A 26,980-nucleotide genomic window follows, 5' to 3' on the forward strand; every position below is an offset into this window, starting at 1 on the left:
TCTCTTCCAAAATGTGGGCGTATTCTGCCTGGCAGCTGCTGGTTAGCTGATTTTGATGAAACTTGAAATGTATGTTTATAACCCAAAGATCTCAGTCCCTTTCGATATTTGTGCATATGATGGTTGAGTTCGAAACTGCCTGACAAAATGGCTGCTCCTTGTACACAAATAGTGTAAAAGTATGTAATACCAAGGTCGTGGACCCTCTAGATCTCACAATTTTTATCCGATTTTGATGAAACTTGAAATATATGCTTATATTCAAAAGATCATGGTTCTTTTCAATATTCATGCATATCGGACAAGGGTTCTTAATCCATTTTGAAATGAACCGGCCACGGTAGGCCTAACGGATAGTCGTCTTTTTATCAACAGAAATGTTGATTTATGGATATTCTATTCATGACCATAATTACATAACGTACTGGCAGTAATAATACCTGAAACTCTGAATAAACAAAACCTTTGTTTTAATTGCATACTTGTATTCATACGTCGATATAATATCGACACTGACAGTAAAATGTTAGTAACTTGCATAATGCATATTCCTACTTTTGCTTTCATCCAACCAAATGGAAGTTATAATTTAGTATAAAAAAAAAACTACCAGTAAATACAAATATGTTTTTTTCGATTATTTTATTCGTAATCACTTGTCAATATAGAAAAATAACAAAGTATATAATAAATAATAACAAATTAGCACAAATTAGTTTCCGTGTATAGTACAAAAGGTCACATGGCCAATTGTCATGATTCAAATTAGTTTATTTTTAGTATTACCAGTATACAATTGCCGGGATTTAATGTGGATTGTAGACATTTATGTGGATTGAAAGAAGATAAGGGTGGGCCTCCCAGGCTTATTCTCATCACGCGATCTAAAGTTTCCACATTTAGACGGCATCTAAGCTTAGTTTTGATAAAGTTCTGTTTGGAAAAACCTCTCTCGCACTCTACGCTGCTAATTGGTAGTGTCCTCCCTATTTCCATGAGTTTTACTACATTAGGAAATTGTTCTCTTAAAGAATTGTTAATGACAACTTACAAGTAATTCAGTATATTTTAGCTCCTTATAATTAAAAATAATCATTTGCCGCATAATGAGCCATTCCGATAAAATTGCACAAGTGTCGTATGGACAATGTTCAGCTTTTGAAAAATGTCGATTTAGAATATCTTATTGCTGAAAGCCGTAATTAGAATCAGTCGTAACATTCTTTGGATCAAATATAGCGAACGCGGAGAGAATTTTGTTGTCGGGGAACCCTCGTACCCCAAGTTGCGTAGTTGTAATGCTCTGCTCAGTGCCCCGATACACCCAAACAAATCTTGCAAAAATGCTGTATAGAAAAGAAATTTATATCTTTTTAAACGCGAATATAAGGCATTGGCCATTATATCTGTTTCTGAATTATCTTCCAACATTTTCAACAATGCTGGCAATTTTTTTACGAGTGATTCTATGGCGTTTGTCATAGATAGCCATCGGACTTTATGAACTTCCGATGGCTTTACAATCGGTTCGTCAAGCAGTTCCTGCCAAATTTTTAATTTCGAAAGTTGTTTAGGGGACCTGCGAAAAAAGGATGTTACGGTATTCAACATACTTTCATAGAAGGCTATGTCTGCATCGGCCTTCGATACATCAACAATGGCAAGGGCTAGATGGTGGGCAACACAATGAACTTCTATAAGTGGGACGTATTCTTTTAGTAAGGCTGCTACACCACCCCGTTTTCCCAGCATCACTGCAGCCCCATCTGACACCATGCCAAATATCTTTTTGACATCTATCTTGTTGGTTCGTAAGAATGCAATAATAACATTAGTAATTGCCACCGCATTACATTCTTTGACCTCTATCAATATTACAAATTTAGTCAGCAAGTGTCCACCCTTCAAATAATTAAAATACAAAATTAAATGTTTCTCGGAAGACAGATCTGTGCTTTCATCAAGCATAAAACTTGCAGCAGGGCTAGCTCGGATATCTGAGAGGATTCCTTCCTCAATTTCACTGGATATTTTCGAAATAAATTCACCACAAGAATTAAAATCGCGATATAATTTTTTTGTCATTTCGTGTCCCTGCTGTTCTGTCAAATCGTTCAATTGTTCATAATTTTCGATGGCAATATTTCTTTTAGCTATGAAATAAGCATTTCGGATTAACGGAATCATTGTACTATCCGCCCGGTTTGGAACAGTTTCTATAGATTTAGGAATTAAACTCTTTGTTCTGTCATCGTCTTTCTTTGCTGTGCAGGTATAATCTTCGGATTAAATATGGTCTTTTATTGCCGATAATTTGAAATTAACAGAGCCACTTACAAATTTATTTTTATGGTTGTGCTTCTGGCAGGTCTGAAATTGGTACAATAATATAATATAAGATCCATGAAAATAATAGGCTATTACTTGACGTGAACATAATTATATACGGGTCAGTAGGTTATTACCAGATTTACTTTACGCTAACATAATAATAATATACGAGATCAGTAGGTTATTACGTTACTTAAAAAAAAGAAGACTAATAATTAATAACTTACGAGACAAAACTTTTTTTGTGAATTTTTGTCAAACGAAAGCCATTTGAAAGTAGTTAACCATTCAGATTTAAAATATCTTCCAGACTTCGACTTTGGTTGACCTATATTGGACGTGGAAGGATCTGCAGCTTTTGAAACTTCCAATCACGATGTGCATGTTTGAAGTTCAAGGTCAACGCCGCCATCACTATCTTCAGTTAAATCTCGTTTACATTTTCTATCGTCATTCTGTGAGGTGTTCAAGTACTTCAACATTGTGTTTGATATAAATGAATGAACTGACATTGGATTATATACAAATTCTTTTACTTGGCATGAGCCAGACAAGGATAGCTGTCTAGTCCTTCAGATGAGACGAAAAACCGAGGTCCCGTGTTTACATTGGAGTGCACGTAAAAGATCCCTTGGCAGTTGGAATTCGATATAAGAGTAGGCGATAGTGCTGCTGCCCGGGCAAAATTTCCCTCATAGCACACTGTATGTAGGACGTTAAACCCCATTTCATTTCATTTCATTTTACTTGGCATGATTAACTCAACTAAGTTGTTTATTTAGGAAATAAGCCGATAAGGATTGAAGCTGAAGGTATTCATATTGTATTGACTGGCTCTTTGATGGGTTTCTAAATCGACGAGTAATAATTAACTCTTTGTTATCGGCCGAAAGTAGATTGATTAATGATACCATGGTGGCCGGTTCATTGTTTTACCAATCGGTCGGATAATTAATTCTTTGTAATTTGGCCGAAAGTAGATTGATTTGTGATACCTTATTGGCCGGTTCATTGTTTTACCAATTGGGTAGATTAAAGATCGTTTAGCCGATTAAGATCCCTGTATCGGACTGTAACTTCCTGGATTATGGCCCCTGATTGTAAAAAAAATCACATTTAATTTTAGCCCCTTGTACGCAAATAGTGTATAACATCTGATATATCAAGGTTGTGGACCCTGTAGAGGTCACAAATTCGATCCGATTTTGATGAAACTTGAAATACATGTTTATAACCCAAAGATCAGATCTTGGTTCCTTTTGATATTCGCGCATATCGGATCGTAACTTCCTGAATTATGGTCTCTGATTGTACTAAAAATCGCGTTTTTAGCTTGGTAAAGACCCCTACACGCAAGCGAATTATTGAAATAAAATTGAACCATATGTTAGTCCCGAAATGACCTAGTTTGTTTTAAGTAGACGTTATATATTGCTGTCACCATGGACCTTATATGGTCCATGCTGTCACTCAGCCCATTCATCCATCGTCCACAATGCTTGTCGACGCTCTAGAGGCTATAGGTAGCATCTGATTGACTTCAGTGTTATACACAGTGCTTATGTTAATGAGATTCCAGAAATGACTGTCATAGTTATAGCCGTGATAAATGTGAAAAAATTGATTTGAGTCTTATGCTCTGATTACCAGTACATGTTTAGTAGCAAACAATAAATGTTAGCACTAGGAAGAACTAAAACCAAGTAATTTTTATACGCCCACATTTAAATGTGGTTGTATATTGTCGTCGGCCCCGGCCATCTGTCTGTGTGTCGGTCTGTCGGTCCGGCGTCCACAATTGCTTGTGGACGCTCTAGAGGCTAAAGTTAATATCCGATTGACTTTATATTTATACACAGTGTTTAAGGTCATGAGACGAAGAAGCCTATTGATTTTCAGCGATTTCCGATAATTACTGCCAGAGTTATGGCCCTTGATCACTTCAAAAAATCTTGTGGGCGCTCTAGAGGTCAAAGTTAATATCCAATTGACGTTAAATTTATACACAGTGTTTAAGGTCATGAGACGAAAAAGTCTATTCATTTTCAGCGATTTCCGATAATTACTGCTAGAGTTATGGCCCTTGATCACTTAAAAAAATCTTGTGGACGCTCTACAGGTCAAAGTTAATATCCGATTGACTTTAAATTTATACACAGTGTTTAAGGTCATGAGATGATGAAGCCTATTGATTTTCAACGATTTCAGATAATTACTGCCAGAGTTATGGCCCTTGATCACTTTGAAAAATCTTGTGGATGCTCTTGAGGCTAAAGGTAATATCCGATTGACTTTAAATTTATACACAGTGTTTAAGGTCATGAGACAATGAAGTCTATTCATTTTCAGCGAGTTTCAATAATTACTGCCAGAGTTATGGCCATTGATCACTTTAAAAAATCTTGTGGACGCTCTAAAGGCCAAAGTTAATATCTGATTGACTTTAAATTTATACACAGTGTTTAAGGTCATGAGACGAAGAACCCTATGGATTTTCAGCAATTTCAGATAATTACTGCCAGAGTTATGGCCCTTGATCACTTTGAAAAATCTTGTGGACGCTCTAGAGGCTAAAGTCAATATCCGATTGACTTTAAATTTATACACAGTGTTTAAGGTCATGAGACGAAGAAGTCTATTCATTTTCAGTGATTTTTGATAATTACTGCCACAGTTATGGCCCTTGATCTCTTCAAAAAAATCTTGTGGACGCTCTGGAGGCCAAAGTTAATATCCGAGTGCCTTTAAATTTATACACAGTGCTTAAGGTCATGAGACGAAGCAGCCTATTGGTTTTCAGCGTTTTACGATAAGTACTGCCAGAGTTATGGCCCTTGATAACTTTGAAAAATCTTTTGGACACTCTAAAGGCTAAAGTTAATATCCGATTGACTTTAAATTTATACACAGTGATTAGGGTCATGAGATGAAGTCTATTCATTTTCAGTGATTTTCGATATATTAACTGCCAGAGTTATGGCTCTTGATGACTTTGAAAAATCTTGTGGACGCTCTAGAGGCCAAAGTCAATATCCGATTGACTTTAAATTTATACACAGTGTTTAAGGTCATGAGACAAAGAAGTCTATTCATTTTCAGTGATTTTCGATAATTACTGTCACAGTTATTGTCCTTGATCACTATGAAAAATCTTGTGACTCTCTAGAGGCTAAAGTTAACATCCGATTGACTTCAGATTGATACACAGAGTTTAAGAGCTTGAGACGAACAAGTATATTGATTTTCAATGATAGGGTGCCCCGAGCAGTCTAATTTAGTCTCTAAGAAATTTGGTCTTACCTGGAGAGGTGTTGACTGTGCAAAGACGAATTTCTCAATGATGACGAAACAGGCTCGGGCACGCTGAGAGCACGTGCTCGGAGCAAATATTCACTAACAGGGCCATGCACGTGGTATTGTCACAACATCAAATGGTAAATAAAGACATGCTAAAAATATTCTCATCAGGCTTTGGTCTTTAGATATTATTGGATCGCTAACTCCGTTAAAAATTCTAAAAATTATTGTCGTTTTTATTTTTCAATTCGGTATTTATTTACAGAGTGCTGTCGTTTAGTTTCGGCGATTTCACATCTCCCAATAACGTGTGTTGGGCAAAAAGAGAGTACAACCGTTATTTTTCTTTTAATTTTGCAAGGTTCGTGAAATAGTGGTTGAATTGCCCAAGACGAGTTAAGAAATTTAACAAATTGTTTCGTATTTTAAATTTGCTACCGGGAATTAATCGAAACGAAGGTTAGTCTCGATTGACCAGATTAACTGTTCGAGACTATTGACTTTTAGGGTTAAGGGGAAACAAATCTTTTTATTTTGTTTAGGAATTGACCGACGGACTCTTTAATTTGTTGTCAATCGATTCAGTTAGCAGGCATGACGTCCAACGATGAATTACTATCCAGCATTGGTTTGGGCGATGACTATGATCTCAGTACAATAACTAAACTTCCCTTCGCAAGTATTACAAATAGGCTAGTACTAGGCATCATTAATAAATTTCCGACCAATACAGAGCACCAGTCTATAATTACTGCTTTACATGACGACAGCGTGACGTTTGATGACAAAGGTATTTGAAGTAGGCTGGTCAGACTGAAGACAAAGACTAGAAAGCTGGGTAAACATGTAAAGAATTTTAATAAATCTTTAAAATTATATGACGATTATCTCGACAGCCCCTTTTCCCCGGGATAGTGGACAAGACACCATCGGCAGATACCAGCACGATACATTTAATAAATAGAGGGACACAGACATCTGCCGATGCGACTATGACTAAGTTAAATAGGAAAAATAAGTATTTATTAAGAAGGATCAATAGGTATACAAAAACAATTTTCCGTTTAAAAAATCGAACCTCAAAAGAATTGATTCGCGCGAAGCCTAATAATAATAAAGTTTTGGTAAATAAAAAAACTGGTTGTAAGTCCCAACCTCGTGGGGAAGAAATAATTTTGTATGATGTCGAAAATCAAAGATACACTCCAGAATGCCATAATTTGGTCAAGCAACTAAAAAACCTCAACGTTTCCGATAGGAACGTCGATGCAGTTATAACAGCATGATTGGCTGTCGCGGGACTCAAATCTAATTATACTCCAACAAAATCTACAGTTCAGAGAATATCATGTGAGTGCGTCGGTGTGTCTTTAAAACATATTTCGGAAACCTTAAAGTCAGCGAAAAACACCACTTTATATACATACGGACGAAACTACAAAATTTGGCACCAAATTCGGTACATATGCAATAACCGCTGACTCGACTCATACGCCAATTATTATTGGTCTTCGAAATATGGCTGATAAATCTGCGCAAACTACTCTTACAACTTTAAATGAAATTTTGGCAGATCATGATGATATAGCTGGGCCCATTAGTAAATCTGTAATTTTCCAAATTAGAAATACAATGTCAGACAGAGCCAGCACCGAAAAGCTTTTTAACACTTTATTTGCACAATACAGAGGCAATAATTGTTCTAAATTAGTAGAAAACTGGTCAGATTTATCAGATTCAGAGCGAAATATTCACCTAAATATAAATCATTTCTTTTGCGGTCTTCATCTACTAACTGGTTTGGCCGATAAAAGTGCGTCTGAATTGAAGAAATTTGAGGAAATGTATTTTAAAACGTATTTGCCAAACGAACCTGGGTGTGTTCGATTGATTCGGACCATCTGTAAAGCCTTTACACAGGGTGGGGACGAAAAGTCGGGTTGTTATTTGCCTTTTAAGTTGTATCTCAAGTCCCTTGGGATTTCAAAATTACTGCTAACGCCATTTCATGGTAACCGGTTTAATATTATTTTCCACAATGCCGCAATTGTAAATTATATGGCCAAGCATATTAAAAATTTTCTTGGTGATTTTGGAACAGAAAATAGATTGACCCAAAGCATATTTTTAGATATCAAAATTCCGTTATTTCATATTGAATGCCAGGCTTTGGGCTTGATAGATAAATTAATTACAGCTCCACTGTGGCGCATACTAGAAAGCGGCATTAATGCACTTGACATGAAAACTATTTAATAGAAATTACATGATTTTTTGGAAAACCCGAATATTGAAAACTTTATTGAAGGTAAATCACACCCATTTGAATCTCTAATCAAAATTGAAAATGATTCGGTCCTTGCTAACCACGACGAAATTTGATTCTGATTTAACTTTTAATTCAACCCTGATCCATGTTTTGGAAGTCCTCTTTGCTGAGTTTAGAAAGTACATTGCAAAAATTTTACTTGAGTATCGAGATGACTTTAATACTTCCTGTTCGAGTTCTGCCATGCCTCACAACAAATTACCGGAAACCGTGTTCAGTCATCTCGATAGATTAATGAGGATCAGGCCCTCGTCTAATATTTTTGGCAATGAAGCGTCCATTTTATATAAAATTAATAAATCTGATGAATGGCTAAAAAATCTTTCACCTGATAAACGTAATCTGGTCTTAATGGATGCTCAAACGATAACTAAAAATCAACTTTCTAAATTTAGGCAAGGACGGGAAGAAATCGAGAAAAAAATGCTAGCGGTTCTTTTGGCGAAAAAGAATGAATTAATACTAAAGGGGAAACGTGAGATTAGGAAAAAAGAGCGCCTAACAACAGAAATTGTCGGGGTGGGTCTTTGGAAAAGTAAAGAGGGTATGGAAAATGGGCTTTTGCAACTTACAGATAGGGAAATGAAAGAGGCACTGAAGGCACAGCTCCGGTTTCGTAGGTATGTTTTAAATCAGCAAGTTTCCGATAAGTCTATATTTTATTTTTCTGTCGCCGGTAAGGAACACTCGATTTCAGTTTTAAAACAAAATTTACAAAAATTAATTGACCTGGCTGATCCTACCTAACCGGAAGAAACTTTCAATGGTTATAAAAAAATACAATTTCTCCATTCTTCGTTTCTAAAACTATTTTATTTGTCAATCCAGACGTCCCAGCAGACCGACATTCCGACACTTCTCACAGTATTTTAACAATTCATTATATAATAACTGTTTTCTTTAAACCAATCGGTTAATTTTCGTATAGCAATTTATTTTATAAAATACGCCTAATACTAGATCTGCTTTGATATCGTGCTTGAAAAGTTGCCTTTGAGATACACGAAGTAAAACTTAACTTTTTATTTTGTCCCAAGGGGAACAATTTGGAATATATGTTTATTACAGATTAGTTCTAAATTACATATCTGTATTTGGTAAATAATGACTATGTGTTATTTATTATCAATTGATTTGTGAATTGTCGTAACAGATCGTGTTTTGAGATAAGATTTGTGTTACGCTTGGTTTGATAAAGTGAGTACACCTGTGATGATTACCTTAATTTTTAACCTATTTATCTTTGGGAAAACCTGTATTTCTTTCGTATAATAGCTGACAAGATAATATTGACTGTTTTATAACAAAAAATATCTGCCAAGACAGATGTTATACTGTACATATAAATGTATGTAAGAGTGTTGTAATAGACGACATACCGTTATGAAAGAAGATCTAACATACAGGCATGTTGATTCAGAAGGCGTTGGTCACGATGAGATGTGTTTTTGTTAATATTATCGATCGCTTTCAGTCCCTATAGGAAATACATATTAAAATAATCAGCATATTTATTCTTGTGTAAATGCTATCATACAAGAAGGAACGTCCTCCCGAATTTGAATTTGTTCTTAATTATGTATCTTATAGTTTGTATTCATTTATTCAAACCCAACTTCAAAATGTCAATGTACATCTCAAATCTGTACATAACTTGATCAGCTATTGCATATTTTTCATTTAGATTGATTAAAATAGTCTGTCATTATTTATTTAATACTCTAATTACTCCATGAAACTTTTCGTCAATATACATACTTTCCGAACATTATTTCTTAAATGGGACATCAAATATTAATTTACAAAGGCACATTCACATATAAATACCAATATAAATAGATCGATGTGTCTATTGGTATACAGAAAATATAAATAGATTGGTCTAATATATCTACAAAAACTTAAATAAATTTAAATTGGACTGCACACATCAAAATTAAGCACACGGGAATGGCCGATCCCAAACTGAGCTGCGTTGCGCATGCTCAGAAATCTTAATTTCAATCGAAGCATGGAGCATATTTCATCAGATAGCAAATTACGATTTAAACGAATAGTCCCGAATGGTAGTGGTGGTTCATTCTTATCGGAAAATAAATCAATAATTTGAAATAACCAAGAGAACATAACTCCGTCAACATTGAAAACCCAAAACAAATATGTCCGCGGATGGTGCACAAAAGAAGTGTATTTTACAATGCAGTCGAGTTGATATATCTTGTGAAATATAGCACGCAGGTACAGTTTCTTGGCAGTTTATAATAAAGGATCATCTAGGGTTGTTGTTTATATAAATATAGTACCATAACTGTAAATAGTTTTCGAGATTTTTTTCAGCTCGGGGCACCCTATCAATGAATTTTTATGACTTGAACAGCTAAATCCATGATATTAAAAACCAAACAAATTCTAATGGTTTTCTGATAATTACTTCATGAGTGTATTATAAATGTTTCATTTCCAAAAGAAGTAAAAATATGCGACAACATTTGTTGACTGCCCGGACGATTTAGCTGCTGTGGGTGTATGTTTCGTTGCCTGGCAACCTATCTTTTATTGGGTGGGACGATTTACTCAATACCACCCAATACCACCTTAATATCACCACATGCTACCCAGTACTATAACATAATGATGCAAAATGGACATATCATTTAATTTTTTTCAAAAATAGAGAGTTATATCGCTGGAAATGTACTTCAAATGTGATACTGATGTTTGGCTGTTCCATTTGCCTCCCTATATCACCCAAAACAAGCAAATAATAACCCAATACTACTAAATTCTCATCAAATACTACTCAGTATGATCAAATAACAACTTAATATTGTCAAATAACAGCACAATAGTGTAATTACTGCAACATCTATTCGATATTTTGCAGAAAATTGAAATGTTTACCCAGTTTTCTCCCTTTACAATCGATAAATAGATTTTAGATTGCTACTCAGGTTAATCATCTTCTTTGGCTTTGCATTTGGTTACCAAAACAACGAAGTTAACACAAGAAAAACAAGCATTTTTTTGTGTATATTTTAATCATTATATATCATTAAATCAAAAATCGCTAACTACTGTATTATTATAAAAGATGGCCATAAACAATTTTGATTTTAAAGTCTCCCTTTCACATCTGCTTAAACATTTACATCTCTGTCGATTTCTTTGATGATCAAACAAAACAAAACCTTATTACCCAATCAACAATCTTGATGTATATACGAGTAGAGCATTACACACTTGTAATGAACATGTGCAATTTCGTTAATTTTAAAAGAAAACATCGTCCATTAAATAAATATGCAATAACTTAATAGTTGACATAGAAAACTAAATACAAAATGTCGTCGCCCTTGTCCGTCCACAATTTGTTTGTGGACACTCTACAGGTCACAATTCTTATCCGATTTTAACGAAACTTGAAATATAGGTTTATCTCCAAAAGATCTTGGCTGCTTTCGATATTGGCATGTATCGGATTGAAACTTCATGGATTATGGCCCCTGTTTGTACGAAAAATCACGTTTTTAGCTTGTGGACCCAATAGAGGTCACAATTTTTATCCGATTTTGTTGAAACTTGAAATGTAAGTTTATAACCCAAAGATCTCGGTTTCTTTAGATATTCACGCATATCAGACCGTAACTTCCTGAATTATGGCCCCTGATTGTATGAAAAATCGTGTTTTTAGCTTGTGGACCCAATAGAAGTCATAATTTTTATCCGATTTAAAAAACCGTACTATTATATCACCGTTACACCCTAAGGACGACTGAGTTCGAAGTTGTGAAAATCGGCCCAAAATTGACAGACAAAATGGCCGCCGTTCGTTCTCAAATAGCTTAAAAATAGGGTATATCAAGGTTGTGGACCCTATAGAGGTCACAATTTTTATCCGATTTTGTTGAAACTTGAAATGTAAGTTAATAACCCAAAGATCTCAGTTCCTTTCGATACTTGCGCATATCGGACCGTAACTTCCTGAATTATGGCCCCTGATTGTATGAAAAATCGCGTTTTTAGCTTGTGGACCCTATAGAAGTCATAATTTTTATCCGATTTAAAAAAAACGTATTATTATATCACCGATACACCCTAAGGACGACTGAGTTCGAATTTCGTGAAAATTGTCTCAAAATTAACAGACAAAATGGCCACCGTTCGTTCTCAAATAGCGTAAAAATATGGTATATCAAGGTTGTGGACCCTATAGAGGTCACAATTTTTATCCGATTTTGTTGAAACTTGAAATGTAAGTTTATAACCCAATGATCTCAGTTCCTTTCGATACTTGCGCATATCGGACCGTCACTTCCTGAATTATGGCCCCTGATTGTATGAAAAATCGTGTTTTTAGCTTGTGGACCCTATAGAAGTCATAATTTTTATCCGATTTAAAAAACCGTATTATTTTATCACCAATACACCCAAGGATGACTGAGTTCGAATTTCGTGAAAATTGTCCCTAAATTGACAGACAAAATGGCCGCCGTTCGTTCTCAATTAGCGTAAAAATATGGTATATCAAGGTTGTGGACCCTATAGAGGTCACAATTTTTATCCGATTTTGTTGAAACTAGAAATGTAATTTTATAACCCAACGATCTCGTTTCCTTACGATATTCATGCATATTGGACCGCAACTTCCTGAATTATGGCCCCTGATTGTACGAAAAATTGCGTTTTTAGCTTGTGGACCCTATAGAGGTCATAATTTTTATCCGATTTAAAAAACGTATTATTATATCACCATTACACCCTAAAGATGGCTGAGTTCGAATTTTGTGTAAATCGTCCCAAAATTGACAGACAAAATGGATGCCCTTCGTTCTCCAATAGCATAAAAATATGGTATATCAAGGTTGGTGACCCTATAGAGGTCACAATTTTCATCCGATTTTGTTGAAACTTGAAATGTAAGTTTATGACCCAAAGATCTCGGTTCCTTTCAATATTTGCGCATATCGGACCATAACCTCCTGAATTATGGCCCCTGATTGTATGAAAAATCGCGTTTTTAGCTTGTGGACCCTATAGAAGTCATAATTTTTATCTGATTAAAAAAAACGTATTGTTATATCACCGATACACCCTAAGGACGACTGAGTTCGAATTTCGTGAAATCGGCCCAAATTGACAGACAAAATGGCCACCGTTCATTCTCAAATAGCGTAAAAATAGGGTATATCAAGGTTGTGGACCCTATAGAGGTCACAATTTTTATCCGATTTTGTTGAAACTTGAAATGTAAGTTTATATCCCAACTATCTCGGTTCCTTTCGATATTGGCGCATATCGGACCGTAACTTCCTGAATAATGGCCCCTGATTGTGCGAAAAATCACGTTTTTAGCTTGTGGACCCTATAGAGGTCATAATTTTTATCCGATTTAAAAAAACGTATTATTATATCACCATTACACCCTAAAGATGGCTGAGTTTGAATTTCGTGTAAATCGTCCCAAAATTGGCAGACAAAATGGACGCCCATCGTTCTCAAATAGCGTAAAAATATGGTATATCAAGGTTGTGGACCCTATAGAGGTCACAATTTTTATCCGATTTTGTTGAAACTTGAAATGTAAGTTTATAACCCAAAGATCTCAGTTCCTTTCGATATTCGTGCATATCGAACCGTAACTTCCTGAATTATGGTCCCTGATTGTACGAAAAATCACGTTTTTAGCTTGTGGACCCTATAGAGGTCATAATTTTTATCTGATTTAAAAAAACGTATTATTATATCACTGTTACACCCTAAGGATGGCTGAGCTCGAATTTCATGTAAATCGGCCCAAAATTGACAGACAAAATGGCCGCTGTTCGTTCTCATATAGCGTAAAAATAGGGTATATCAAGGTTGTGGACCCTATAGAGGTCACAATTTTTATCCGATTTTGTTGAAACTTGAAATGTAAGTTAATAACACAAAGATCTCGGTTTCTTTCGATATCGAATTGTAATTTCCTGAATTATGGCTCTTGATTGCAGGAAAAATCACTTTCTTTTTAGCTTGTTCTCTATCCATGCATTTTTTAGATCTATTTTTTTTTTTTTAACTTCTTTTGAAACTCTTATATTTTATTTTATAGATTGATATGCTTATATATATAACGTGTAATATTTGTCTATTCTTGTGTATGTGTTGATAAAATTGTGCTTTTAAAGTGTAATATTGAATAATATGGCCTCATGTTAATTCAATGAAAATAATAACTATATCATGGAACATCTGACCTGTAATAACTTTTTTTATAGCCACCGCCTGATGATGCCTATGGAGTGGTTAAAATAGTTTGTCATCTTGGAAACCAACTGCAAAGCCAAAGAAGATGATTAATCTAAATAGCAATCTAAAATTTATTTATTGGTTGAAAAGGGAGATAACTGCATACAAATCCGAATTTTCTGCAAATTATTGAATATTCGTTGCAGTAATTATACTAATGTGCAGTTATTTGACAATATACAACTGGCGATAGTTTTTACTTTGATGTCCATAGCAGTTATATCTCATAACAACCTGTCATGACATCATCATCTATACTAATATTTGTGACTGTCGTTTGTCTGTCGTTTGTCTGTCTGTTCGGGGTTGGCGGCTACACTAGGTCTGCCCCGAGTCTGAAATTTGGGGTTCAGGGGTAGCTCGGATCGGGGTGTATCATAGGCCAGGTGGCGTTAGTCTACCACTTCCAGTTTTGGAGTTATGACCCCCAAGCGAAGCCGGTCTGTTCGGGGTTGGCGGCTACACTAGGTCTGCCCCGAGTCTGAAATTTGGGGTATAGGGGTAGCTTGGACCAGGGAGTAACATAGGCCAGGTGGCGTTAGTCTACCACTTCCGGTTTCGGAGTTATGACCCCGGAGCGAAGTCTGTCTGTTTGGGGTTGGCGGCTACATCTGCCCCGAGTCTGAAATTTGGGGTATAGTGGTATAGTGGTAGCTTGGACCGGGGAGTAACATAGGCCAGGTGGCGTTAGTCTACCACTTCCGGAGTTATGACCCCCGAGCGAAGCCGGGTATCCTGCTAGTAGGTTGATATATTCGTTCATATCAACCGCTGATGACGTCATCTCAGGTCAATATATTCGACTCATATCAACCGCTGATGACGTAGATGATCGAAATAATACAAAAAACACAGAAATAAATTTGTATTCTTTTGACAATTAAAATTTGTTATGGTACAGTTTCTAACATTCAGGACCGAAATAGACGGCGTACTTATCGACATACATGTATTTAGATCGGTTATCCATGTGTAAGACATCTTTCAGAATTTTCTTTTCGTCCACATTGCGATTATTTCTCAACACACTACAAGACTTGAAAGTATTTATCGCCCAAGAGTTCCTTTGTAAAGTATTTTTGGGTACAGTCCACTTAAAACAGTCGGTCAAATCCTTCTCTGAACATACCGAAAACCTTCAATCATGGTTCACTGTCAGAATTCTTGAAATGCCTTTTGGTCCAAATTTTCTGCAGGCTTTGGATAGATCCTCGTCAATATTTGCATTCACACCTATTCCATCGTCAATATGTTGGCTAAAAAGGATTGATTATTCGTCTGACTTCATATTACTATCCATTTTGTTTTTGCTTTCAATTCAATAGTCCAGAATGGCGACGTATAAACAAAAACATGCACGTAATTGCACGTGATTACTTCGGTAATTTTCGCTATTTGGCAGAAACTATCGAGCAATTATCCAATCGTTGTTGCCTTTTAATGGAAGAGCCCATTAAATTTAAGGGTGAAATGGCGTTGTATATGTCGGATATAAACCTACTCTCCCTCGGATTGATATGGTAGAGAACGCTTGGGCTTCGCCCGCGCGTTCTCTATCATATCAACCTCGGATAGGTTAATATCCTATACATATAAGATTGCTATTTGATAATATTGAGTAGTCTTTGATAAGTATTTGGTAGTATTGGGTTATTATTTGCTTGTTTTGGGTGATATAGGGAGGCAAATGGAACAGCCAGACATTGGTATCACATTTGAAGTACATTTCCCGCAATATAACTCTGTTTTCAAATGATATGTCCATTTTGCATCATTATGTTGTAGTATGGGGTAGTATTTGGTGATGTGGAGGTGGTATTGTGTGGTATTGGGTAGTATTGGGTAAATCGTCCCGTCTTTTTTTATCGTACTGACTTTAGTAATGATGATCGAGGCTAGCCCAAAATTCAAACTTGAATATCTGGGTTCAAAGTGGAGCAATTTGGTCGAAATTTTCTGCGTATTCTATTTACATTATCCATTTTTAAACTAATATAGCAAGAACTGTCAACTCTTTATCTAATCTCCCATAATGCCCCTTTAACATCAAATGTTCAATAATGATTCTTGTCTGCATGTGGTTTGCAGCTAAAGTTTGATTCTTTACCCATACAAATCATCAAGATTGTATATACATTTCAGGGAAAGCTTGAAAAAATTAAAGAACTTTCAGAAAAGTTGTGACTCATTTTTGATGTCATTGGTATCTAAACTGTGTTTTATTTCCAATACTACACCAGATGATAATGTTGTACACAGGTTGATGGAATATATCACAGTTAAAACAACAACTAGAGGATTAAATGCTCAACAACTCTTACTAACTAAACCAATGAGTCTATTTAATCATGAAATTGACCCAACTCCAATATGCAGATTTTTTTTGCTGAAACTGCTTACTCGTAAAAGGTAACATTGAATTTGCATTCTTAAATAAGACAAATAAAAGATGTTCCGTCCGTCAACACATACAGAGTAATTTTCTTGTGTTATTTTTGTGATATTTTCTGGAATAGTTATAAAGTGAATAATTACCGGCATATTGAAATATAGATAATTCACATCAATATTTGAGTGTTTTTATAAAAGTACTTCCAGAGTTATTGCCACATTGTACTCTTTTCTGCTGGAGGCTATTGGTTACATTGCTTGCCAATCTATGTTAATATGTGTTTCACTGATAAGGTACATGAAAATCATAATGAATTTGGTATTTTTATCCTTAGTGCTGAATACACATCAATTTATCTAGATGACTTTTTCAAGAACTCTAAAGAATTAATTGATCAAACTAGAAGAAGAACAGAAAGAGTTAATGAATCTGCTCTGATAGAATTTAGTGCTTTAGTTTCATATTGCCTGGAGGTGAGTAATTTATGTGGTAAAATATTGTCACCATGTCTGTTCATCTGTCCATCCATTTAATATTCATGTAAAATACAACTATTTAGATTTTCACTTCAATGGACTTGTGTTCTCCATCTGTTTGTCTATTCAGTGTAAACATTTAACTTATGTCCACTGAATTGATTTTAAGCAAATTTCATATGTGGGGATGAACATTAACTGTCTTTTCGGGGAAGTATAATATTCACTTATTTAAAAAAATCTCCAAACTATGGAGTGAATTGTTTCAAGAACTTTACAATTCCACAAAGAATCATCTAATTGTTCCCCACCTTTTGAAGAAAGCTGAGGACTATTAAAATGGGTCTGTACGTCCATTTGTTCGTCACACTTTTTGAGACACAATAAATCTCCTTCAAACTGAGCTGAAATGTTCAAGCTTGGTGTAAGTGTTTATTATTAGTTGAATGCCTTGATGGAGTTCCAAGATGAACATTTTCTGCTTAGGCTAAGCAGAGATAAACAATTTGATAGGTTGATGCCTTGGGGCACTTTGATTCTAATTGAGTATAGTTTCATTACATCAATACCTTGAACCTTGACTAAGTTCAATGATGCACAGTTTCTACTTAGGCTAAGTAAAGACTTCAATCTGATTGGTTGAGACTTTGGAGCACAATAACTCTCCTTTTAATTGAGGTAGAATGTTTACACTAGGTGTAGGTGTTTATTAGGTAAATGCTTAGATACTTTTCAATCATGAGCATTTTCCACAAAGACTATGCAGAGATAAGCAATTTGATTGGTTCAGACTTTGGAGCAAAATAACTCTGGTTCTAATTGGGTGAGAAAGATGAAACTCCAAGTATAGATTCATTATATCAATACCTTGACTAAGTTTGATAATGAGAATTTTCTGCTTAGGCTAAGCGATAAGCAATTTGATTGGTCAAGACTTCGGAACATAACAACTCTGCTTTGAATTGTGGTAGAATGTTTAAACTTGGTGTAGATTTTAATTAGGTGAATCTCTTGATAGAGTTCAATGATTAACATTTTCCGTTACAGCCAAGCAGGGCTAATAAGCAATTTCATTGGCAGATGCTTTGGGACAAGATACCTTTAATTCTAACTACACTAGGATCTAGAAGATTGTTATATAACATGCGTTCTGGTTGATGTGAGGGATTAGCCAATGAAACAGTCTGTTACGGCGAGTTTTTGGCAAGCGGTGCACAGAACTGTGGGTATCCCACTAGAAACATCAACACTGATTGGTTAATCAAATGTCTGCCGTCATAGGGTCAAAACCGCTCGGATGAACCCTGATGCGGCCTTCCACTACAACTGTTATGTATTGACAACATAACAAACATAAAAGAACGACAAGACAATGATAGAGTTTACGTCACACGTGTTATATTCTCAAACTCTCGTATTCATACACAGTGAAGCGGTGGTTACGTCCAAACATTGGACATGGAATCATTGTTATATAATATGCTTTTTGTTTATATGATAGTGTTAATAAGATAATACACAACACTTTCTCCCTCCTTAATTTAGAACACAGTTTATTTAGAGTCACAGATATAATCATCAAATTTAGCTGGTTTGTAACGTGTTCTTGCAGGATAACGATGAGCGGGCGGACTTTTGGGTTTTATCGGTGTGGTCTGTCGCGATGTTCCTGGAGATGTTGCAAGTTGATTTGGGGGTGCAATATGCGCTGGTGGATCTGGAATATAATCTGGATCTAATGGAATGTTTTCATCAGGAGGAACATTGAACTTAGCATCTCGAATTTGATCTGTATGACGTCTCCAGATAACATTTTCATTTGTTTCAACTTGATAAGATACCGGACCAGTGCGATTACGAATTACACCGGGTACCCATTTGTTGGAACCTCTGTAGTCACGTACTGCTACATGTTGACCGTTTTCAAAACTACGATGTGGATTTTTACGATATCTACACATATCTTCTTGTTTAGACTTGACATAGGCAGACAAGTCCGGTTTAATCAGTTGTAATTTTGTTCTGAGCTCTCGTCCCATAAACAATTTAGTTGGTGAAGTGTTGGTTGTACAATGTGGTGTGTTCCTATAAGCCAATAGAAACTTGGATAACTTTTTCTGGATAGTTCCTTTTTCTGGTCTGCTAGAATACATGGCTTGCTTGAATGATTGAACAAAACGCTCAGCCAATCCATTACTGGCTGGGTGATACGGAGAACAACGGATGTGCTTAATTCCATTTGATTTACAAAATAGTTCAAACTCAGATGCAATGAATTGAGGCCCATTGTCACTGACAATTCTGGAAGGCAATCCATTTCTTGCAAACACAGTTCTTAAAACTTCCACAGTGCTTGATGCAGATGTATTCCCAGTAGTCATTTTGATTACCTCAGGCCATTTTGAGTGAGAGTCGACGATAATCAAAAACATGTATCCTAAAAACGGTCCTGCAAAATCGATATGAATCCTCTCCCAAGGTTTGGAAGGCCATTCCCATGGGTGAATAGGCGCTGACTTTGGCATGTGTTGAGATTGCTGGCATCCAGTACATTGTTTTGCTAATGTTTCTATATCACCATCAATACCAGGCCACCAAATATAACTTCTGGCTAACATCTTCATTTTCACAACACCTACGTGTCCTTCATGAACTTGATCGAGAACATCTTGACGTAATTTCGCGGGAATTACTACTCTGAGACCCCACATTAGACATTCCTGATGAACCGTTAACTCATGTCTCCTTGTATAGAACGCATTTAGTTCTTGATTAAATTTCTCGGTCGGCCATCCATAATTGGTGTACTGGACAACAGTTGATATCACAGGATCTCTTCTGGTTTCCTGTTGTACTGAAGATGTAGTAACTGGTAACGAATCAACTTGAGCTGTATTTAAAGCATTTATACCCATATCAGTACTAACTGTCTCCTCTTCTACCTTTAATGGAAGACGTGATAATGAATCAGCATTGGCGTGTTTAGACGTCTTTCTAAATTCAATTTTGTAATCGTAACCAGCAAGAATAATCGCATATCTCTGCAGACGTGCTGATGCAGTTACTGAGATTCCCTTTTTGGGATTGAAAATATATGATAGAGGTTGGTTATCAGTCACTAAGGTGAATGATCTACCATAGAGGTACGAATGAAATTTCTTTATACCCCAAATAATTCCCAAAGCTTCTTTATCAATATGAGAATAATTTGTCTCTGCCTTTGTTAGAGTTCTTGAAGCGAAAGCGATGGGTCGCTCTTTTCCGTCAGACATCACATGAGATATTACAGCTCCTAATCCATAGGAACTAGCATCGCAGGCTAACTTGATTTCCTTTTTAGGATCATAATGAGTCAAAACACATTCTGAACTTACAAGTTCCTTAATTCTATTAAATGAGACTTGGCAAGATTTAGTCCATTTAAAATAATTGTCCTTCTTGAGTAACTGGAAAAGTGGGGACAAAATTGTAGCTAAATCAGGCAAAAACTTGCGATAGTAATTTACTAGTCCTAAAAATGCTCTTAATTGCGGAACATCCTTTGGTCTTGGAGCATTTATCATGGCCTCGATTTTATCTGGTTGTTTATGAAGTCCATGTTTATCAACAATATGTCCACAAAATGTGATACTATCTTTAAAAAAATCACATTTCTTTAAATTGATTTTTAACCCATATTCACTTAGTCTCTTTAAAACACCTTCTAAATTTGCTAAATGTTCTTGATCTGTTTTACCTGTAATAATCATGTCGTCTAGCAAACATTGAACTCCTGGTAAGCCTAGTAAAACCTGCTCTATGGTTCTCTGCCATATCGCAGGTGCTGACGCGATACCAAACGCTAACTTGTTGTATCGATACAGTCCTTTTTGTGTGTTGATGGTTATGTACTCTTTAGAGTCCTCGTCAACTTCTAAGTGTAGATATGCCTGTCGGAGGTCAATTTTTGAAAAGTGTTGTCCCTCACCTAGATTCGCAAATATGTGATCGATGTTTGGGAGAGGATATTCATCTATCTGCAAGCATGGATTAACGGTAATAAGAAAATCTCCACAAATTCGAACCTGGCCCGATTTCTTCAATACAGGGACTATGGGTGTAGCCCAATTACTATGTGAAACTTTAGTAATTGTACCCTCCGCTTCAAGTCTATCTAATTCAGCATCAACTTTTGGTTTTAAGGCAAAGGCAACAGTCCTAGCTTTACAAAACACTGGTGTCGATCCTTCCTTCAGTGTTAACTTGGCTTTAATACCTTTAACTGTTCCAGTTCTGTCATCAAAAATATCTTTGTATTTTTCTGTCATAGCTTTAATTTCTTCTGATACCTTCTTTTTATCAGTTTCCACAGTATGGATTTTTTTAAGAGGTAAACTAAGTTTTGACCAATCTACGGTAAGTTTTCTTAACCATTCGCGTCCTAACAATGGGGAGCTACCTTTTGGTACGACATACAAATTCATATTGTCAAAACACTGATCATCATAGTTGACGGTAACCTTCGCCACTCCAAGTGGAATAATTTTCTCACCGGAATAAGTTTTAAAACTGATGTCGACGTTTTCCAATTTCACAGAAGGAAATGTTTCTTCAAATTGTCTCTTAGGCATGACCGAAACAGCTGAGCCTGTATCTAGTTCCATTGGTAACTGGATATCATTTACTTTAGGCTTCATCCATATTATATCATCAACAGTTTTCTTCACTGTATATATTTCAAACTTTGATATATAGTCGCTGTCAGAATTATCTTCCCCTAAATTGTTCATTCTTCTGTGATTTTTAAATCTGTACTTGGACGATTTTCCTGTTCGACAAGCCCGGGCTAAGTGACCCTTCTTATGACACTTTAGACATTTAGTATCCAGGTAAGGACAATTTTCCTGACTGTGGTTAATACCTAGACATCTAGAACAGGGCTTCTGAGTTTCTCTTTGACCATCTGATTGACGTCTGCTCTGCAAACTCTGACTAGTAGTAGAGCGATTATTATGCCTCCGTCTAGTATCGGATTGATTAAACCGATTTACTTGATTAGACTCCTCTGGTTGTTTAACTGGTCTTCCATATCTAGCTTGCAACTCAAGAGTGTCTTTACCGGCAGTTTCCATGGCAACACTAATTTCAATTGTTCGATTTAAAGTTAAATCTGGATCACTGTGTGACAATAATCTTTTTTGAATGTGTGTATTACGTAGGCCACATACAAGTCTATCCCTTATGGTCTCACTTAAGGTTTCTCCAAAATTACAATGTTCCGATAACTTTCTCAAGGCAGCAACAAACTCTAATACACTCTCTCCCTCCTCTTGAAATCTTGAGTGAAAACGACATCTTTCTGTTATAAGATTTGGGGGAGGTGAATGATGATTTCTAAGAAGTCTTACTAGTTCATTGTAAGTTTTAGTACTTGGCTTTTCTGGACATGTCAAATCTCTCAGTAGCGAGTATGTTGTCGGACCTACCGAAGAAATGAGTGCCGATACTTTTCGTTCGTCTGGTACCCGGTTTACTACTAAATATTGTTCCAACCTCTCGGAATACGATTCCCATGTTTCTAAATTCTCATTAAAGTTCTCTATATTTCCTATTTGTCCAGCTGACTGCACACACACAAAGAACGGGTAATTTGTCGAAAATTCAGGACTTGTTGTAATTACAACATCGGTGGGTGTATTTAGGCTGTACTTACTGACTAACCACCATCCTCGTCGCCAATATGTTATGTATTGACAACATAACAAACATAAAAGAACGACAAGACAATGATAGAGTTTACGTCACACGTGTTATATTCTCAAACTCTCGTATTCATACACAGTGAAGCGGTGGTTACGTCCAAACATTGGACATGGAATCATTGTTATATAATATGCTTATTGTTTATATGATAGTGTTAATAAGATAATACACAACAACAACTGGTAAGATCTTCATGTATTCATGGCCATCGAAAGTATAAAAAAAAAAAACCAAACGAAACATAGATCTATATCTTAATTAGATTGGCTCGATACTTTTCAAAAAGATAAATGTGCAATTAATTGACATTAAGGAAGAGCTAAATCTGCCTATTGTAAGTCTTTATTTAGGCTTCAGATGTTATAGAAATTATTAATTAGACCTTTATTTACATAAGCTCAAAATCAGCTCTGTAGACCCTCGGATGGCTTGGATACAGTTTGGATTTAAATAGTCGTCCATTTAGAATTAAATCAGAAAATGTCACTACCGGAGACCGCTGATGAAAGGCCTGCCAAGCGAGGGTACCATAGCCATTGAGAATGTTACTTGATAATCGAGAATATGTGGGTGGAGTTATCATTCGCCAATCAAACGATTGGCAATTCTCGTAGAAAGTGCGGAGACAGTTGATGCCTATTTCTAGTGCAAACTTCCGTTCAGAATAAAGTAATTTGACTGAAATGTTCAATATTTTCCTTTTTTATCATCTATTTTTATACGCCCACATTGAAATGTGGTTGTATATTGTCATCGCCCCTGTCTGTCCGTCCACAATTGCTTGTGGACGCTCTAAAAGTTAAAGTTAATATCCGATTAACTTTAAATTTATACACAGTGTTTAAGGTCATGAGACGAAGAAGCCTATTACATTGATTTTCAGTGATTTCTGATAATTACTGCCAAGGTTATGGCCCTTGATCACTTCAAAAAATCTTGTGGACGCTCTAGAGGCCAAAGTTAATATCCGATTGACTTTAGATTGATACACAGTGTTTGAGGTCATGAGACGAAGAATCCTGTTGATTTTCAACGATTTCAGATAATTACTACCAAAGTTATGGCCCTTGATCACTTTGAAAAAAATCTTGTGAAACTCTAGAGGATAAAGTTAACATCTGATTGACTTCAGATTGATACACAGAGTTTAAGATCTTGAGGCGAACAAGTAAATTGATTTTCAATGAATTTTTATGACTTGAACAGCTAAATCCATGATATTAAAAGTTTCATATTCTAAACGTTAGCATGGGGCCGAACTTTATAAAAACCAAACAAATTCTAATGGTTTTCTGATAATTACTTAATGAGTTGTTACTCTTAATCAGATTTTAATGTATTATAAATGTTTCATTACCGAAAAAAGTAAAAATATTTGACAACACTTGTTGACAGCTGGGACGATTTAGCTGCTGTGGGCACATGTTTCGTTGCCTGGCAACCTATCTTTTAATTATTATACAAAGAATGGCCAACTCTTATTAAACTCTTAATTAATTTATCTTTAATTAATATGTGTAATCTATTTATTTTGGGATTGCAGCAGAGAACATCAGCCTCACTGTTGGCTTGTTTAAATTGCTTTTGATTTCGATAGTTTTCATCAGTCATGGATGTATTATTAATCTAAAATTACACCTTTCTTTTCTCACCGAACTCGAGTATACTTTTGATAACAGGTTGATATTTTGGTACACATGGCTTTCATCACTAATTGTGACACCGTGGGGTATTCTGTTAGAAAATCAATCTGTGACATTACCAATGATGTATCCACTATTTCTCAACAATTTTCTGGTTGACTTCCATCTCATCGCGACAGTTTTGTATATTTCTGTCAATCCTGTCTGTCAGTCCATTAACAATTGATTGTTATAGCCATTGGTCACTTATGGACATTTGACATTTATCATCCGATTGACTAAAAATTTATACACAGTCTTTATGTTCTAGATACATAGGACTTTGGGCCAAGATGGGACAAAAGTCCTTAAGGGGTAGAATTATTGAAAGACAGCAAGATCAGTGTACACTATTGTGGTCTTAAGGGTGATAATTTAGTGTAGTTAGCTCTGTGCAATTTGAATGCCTATTCATCAAAGCCCTGGTAAATTCATGTAAATTTCAGAGGGCTTGGAAATGTGACTCAAATAGTTCTTAACCAATTTCCGATATATTACTGTTGGAGTTCCTGGCGCTTGATCACTGGAAATTTATACACATCTTTTATTTTCATCCAATTTTTATCCCTTGACTAAAGTTATCTTTAGATAGCCTTTAAATTCATGTACAGGGTTCATGTTCATGAAATGAAGAAACCGATAATTATTGTTATAGTTAATAACAGACAGCTTTATGGATAACATTCCCTAGGTTTATTAACTGCAAGGTTTCAATGAGGACATTCTCACCATTATCAAGCAATGATATTGATTTAGTAATTATCTGATGGATTTGAAATTTATACACAGTGTCTATATTCAGCTCAAACTAGCAGCCAATCAAGTTCAGATTATTTCTGATGATTACATGTTACCCTTGATTGATTTCTTGTAGATATTCCAATTACCTGCAAAAGAATAAATATGTGACAACCTTTGTGGACTGTTCAGGCTACTTACCTGCTATGGGTGTATGTTTTGTTGCCTGACAACCTACCTTTTTGAATATTGAAATGAATAACTGTTGCAACAATTGCTTATGAATATAATTATTTATATAGAGTTATTGCTTTTAATTATTTTGTGTATTTTTGATTCCTATCCCTGTTACTTTAAATATATCAGATATTTACCAAATCTGGACAACTAAAACTTCTAATAGAAAGACTGTATGGTATCCTATCGTTTTCTTTTTTTTAGGATGTTCATTATGAAAAAGCTTATGACTTTGCAGACAAGTGTAACCAAGAAATAGATGTAGCCATAAATAACTTAGAGACAGCTGAAGAATATTTCAGAAGAAAAGATACTGCTGAGTTTTCTGTGATAGAGCAACTGGAGAGTCTAGTTCGTTGTAGATATGGACTGGTTGTAGCAGCAAAATATCTTTATCAATATTTTGTTTTGAAAAGCTTGAATATGTCAACACAATTTCGTAGATTGGTCAAGGCCATTGAGAATGTTACCAAAATAGAAACTACAATGATGTGGCCAAAGTAATTTTATTTTTATTATAAATCGCATTGTAAACTTATGTTCGGATCCTTAAATACTCAGACGTTACACTAAACTTCTGAGTGAGAGCGAAAAACAACCATTCTTCGTGTTAGAATTCCAATCTCTCTCTCTCTTTATTACTCATCATAAAGTCAGGAGAACTGCAACATAAGGGAGATATCTTATATGTAAAGAGTGTAGTCAGTTCCTGTTGAACTTGGGCAGGAAAACAATATGAACTTAAGGAGCCTCAATAATTATCATGTGATCCTTTTATGAGCAAAAATTGAAATATGGTCCTAAGTTGCTGTGGAACCTGTTGATGTGTCTCTCTCTCCACAATAATCTTACAAAGACTCTAGAAACTGTATTTAATATCTAATCTTTTTCAGATTTATATGCCTGGTTTACATTAGAGAGATGAATAAGGCAATTGCGTTTCAGTCATTTCGCCCTTGTTTACTTTGTAGATTTGACAACTCTGTGTGACAAATTTTATTGTCCATGCTTCTTAAAATTTATATCCATTGTTTTGATTGGTGATATGAAGACGCCTATTAGGCTTCCCCCATTTAACAAATTACTAGTTATTGCTCTTGCTCACATTGTAGCATCTTGTAAGAGGTGAACTGATTAACCGATCTGTCTCAAATTTAGATGCTTTGTTTAGATCATCAATTTAGGTAAATATAAACTGTGTGAAGTTGCATCAGTTGCAACCGGTACTAAGATTTAGTCATTTTGGTAAACATTTTATTTCGTTCCTTCTTTTAATTGTTCCCCGCCTTTCGAAGAAAGCAGGTGACTATTAAAATGGATTTGTCTGTCTGTCCGTCCAACTATCTGTCTGTTCATCACACTTTTTGGGACACAATAACTCTCCTTCTAATTGAGCTAGAATGTTCAAACTTGGTGTAGGAATTTATTTGGTCAATGCCTAGGGTAAGCAGAGATAATGAATTTGATT

At 35.6% G+C, this 26,980-nt stretch overlaps 1 protein-coding gene across 1 annotated transcript in view; it reads left to right on the forward strand.

Moving 5' to 3' along the window:
- The window catches only part of LOC130010729 (E3 ubiquitin-protein ligase rnf213-alpha-like), a 368,341-nt gene that overhangs the window by 245,725 nt on the left and 95,636 nt on the right, over positions 1-26,980 (forward strand). Inside the window, exons 56-58 of the mRNA XM_056098708.1 lie at positions 16,388-16,654; positions 16,972-17,110; positions 25,717-26,012. The gene's annotated coding sequence lies outside the window, so the exon portion shown is untranslated. The remainder of the gene's footprint in view (positions 1-16,387; positions 16,655-16,971; positions 17,111-25,716; positions 26,013-26,980) is intronic.

Source organism: Patella vulgata, chromosome 2 (genome assembly GCF_932274485.2).
Source record: "Patella vulgata chromosome 2, xgPatVulg1.2, whole genome shotgun sequence".
In the NCBI taxonomy this organism is placed as follows: Eukaryota; Metazoa; Mollusca; class Gastropoda; family Patellidae; genus Patella; species Patella vulgata.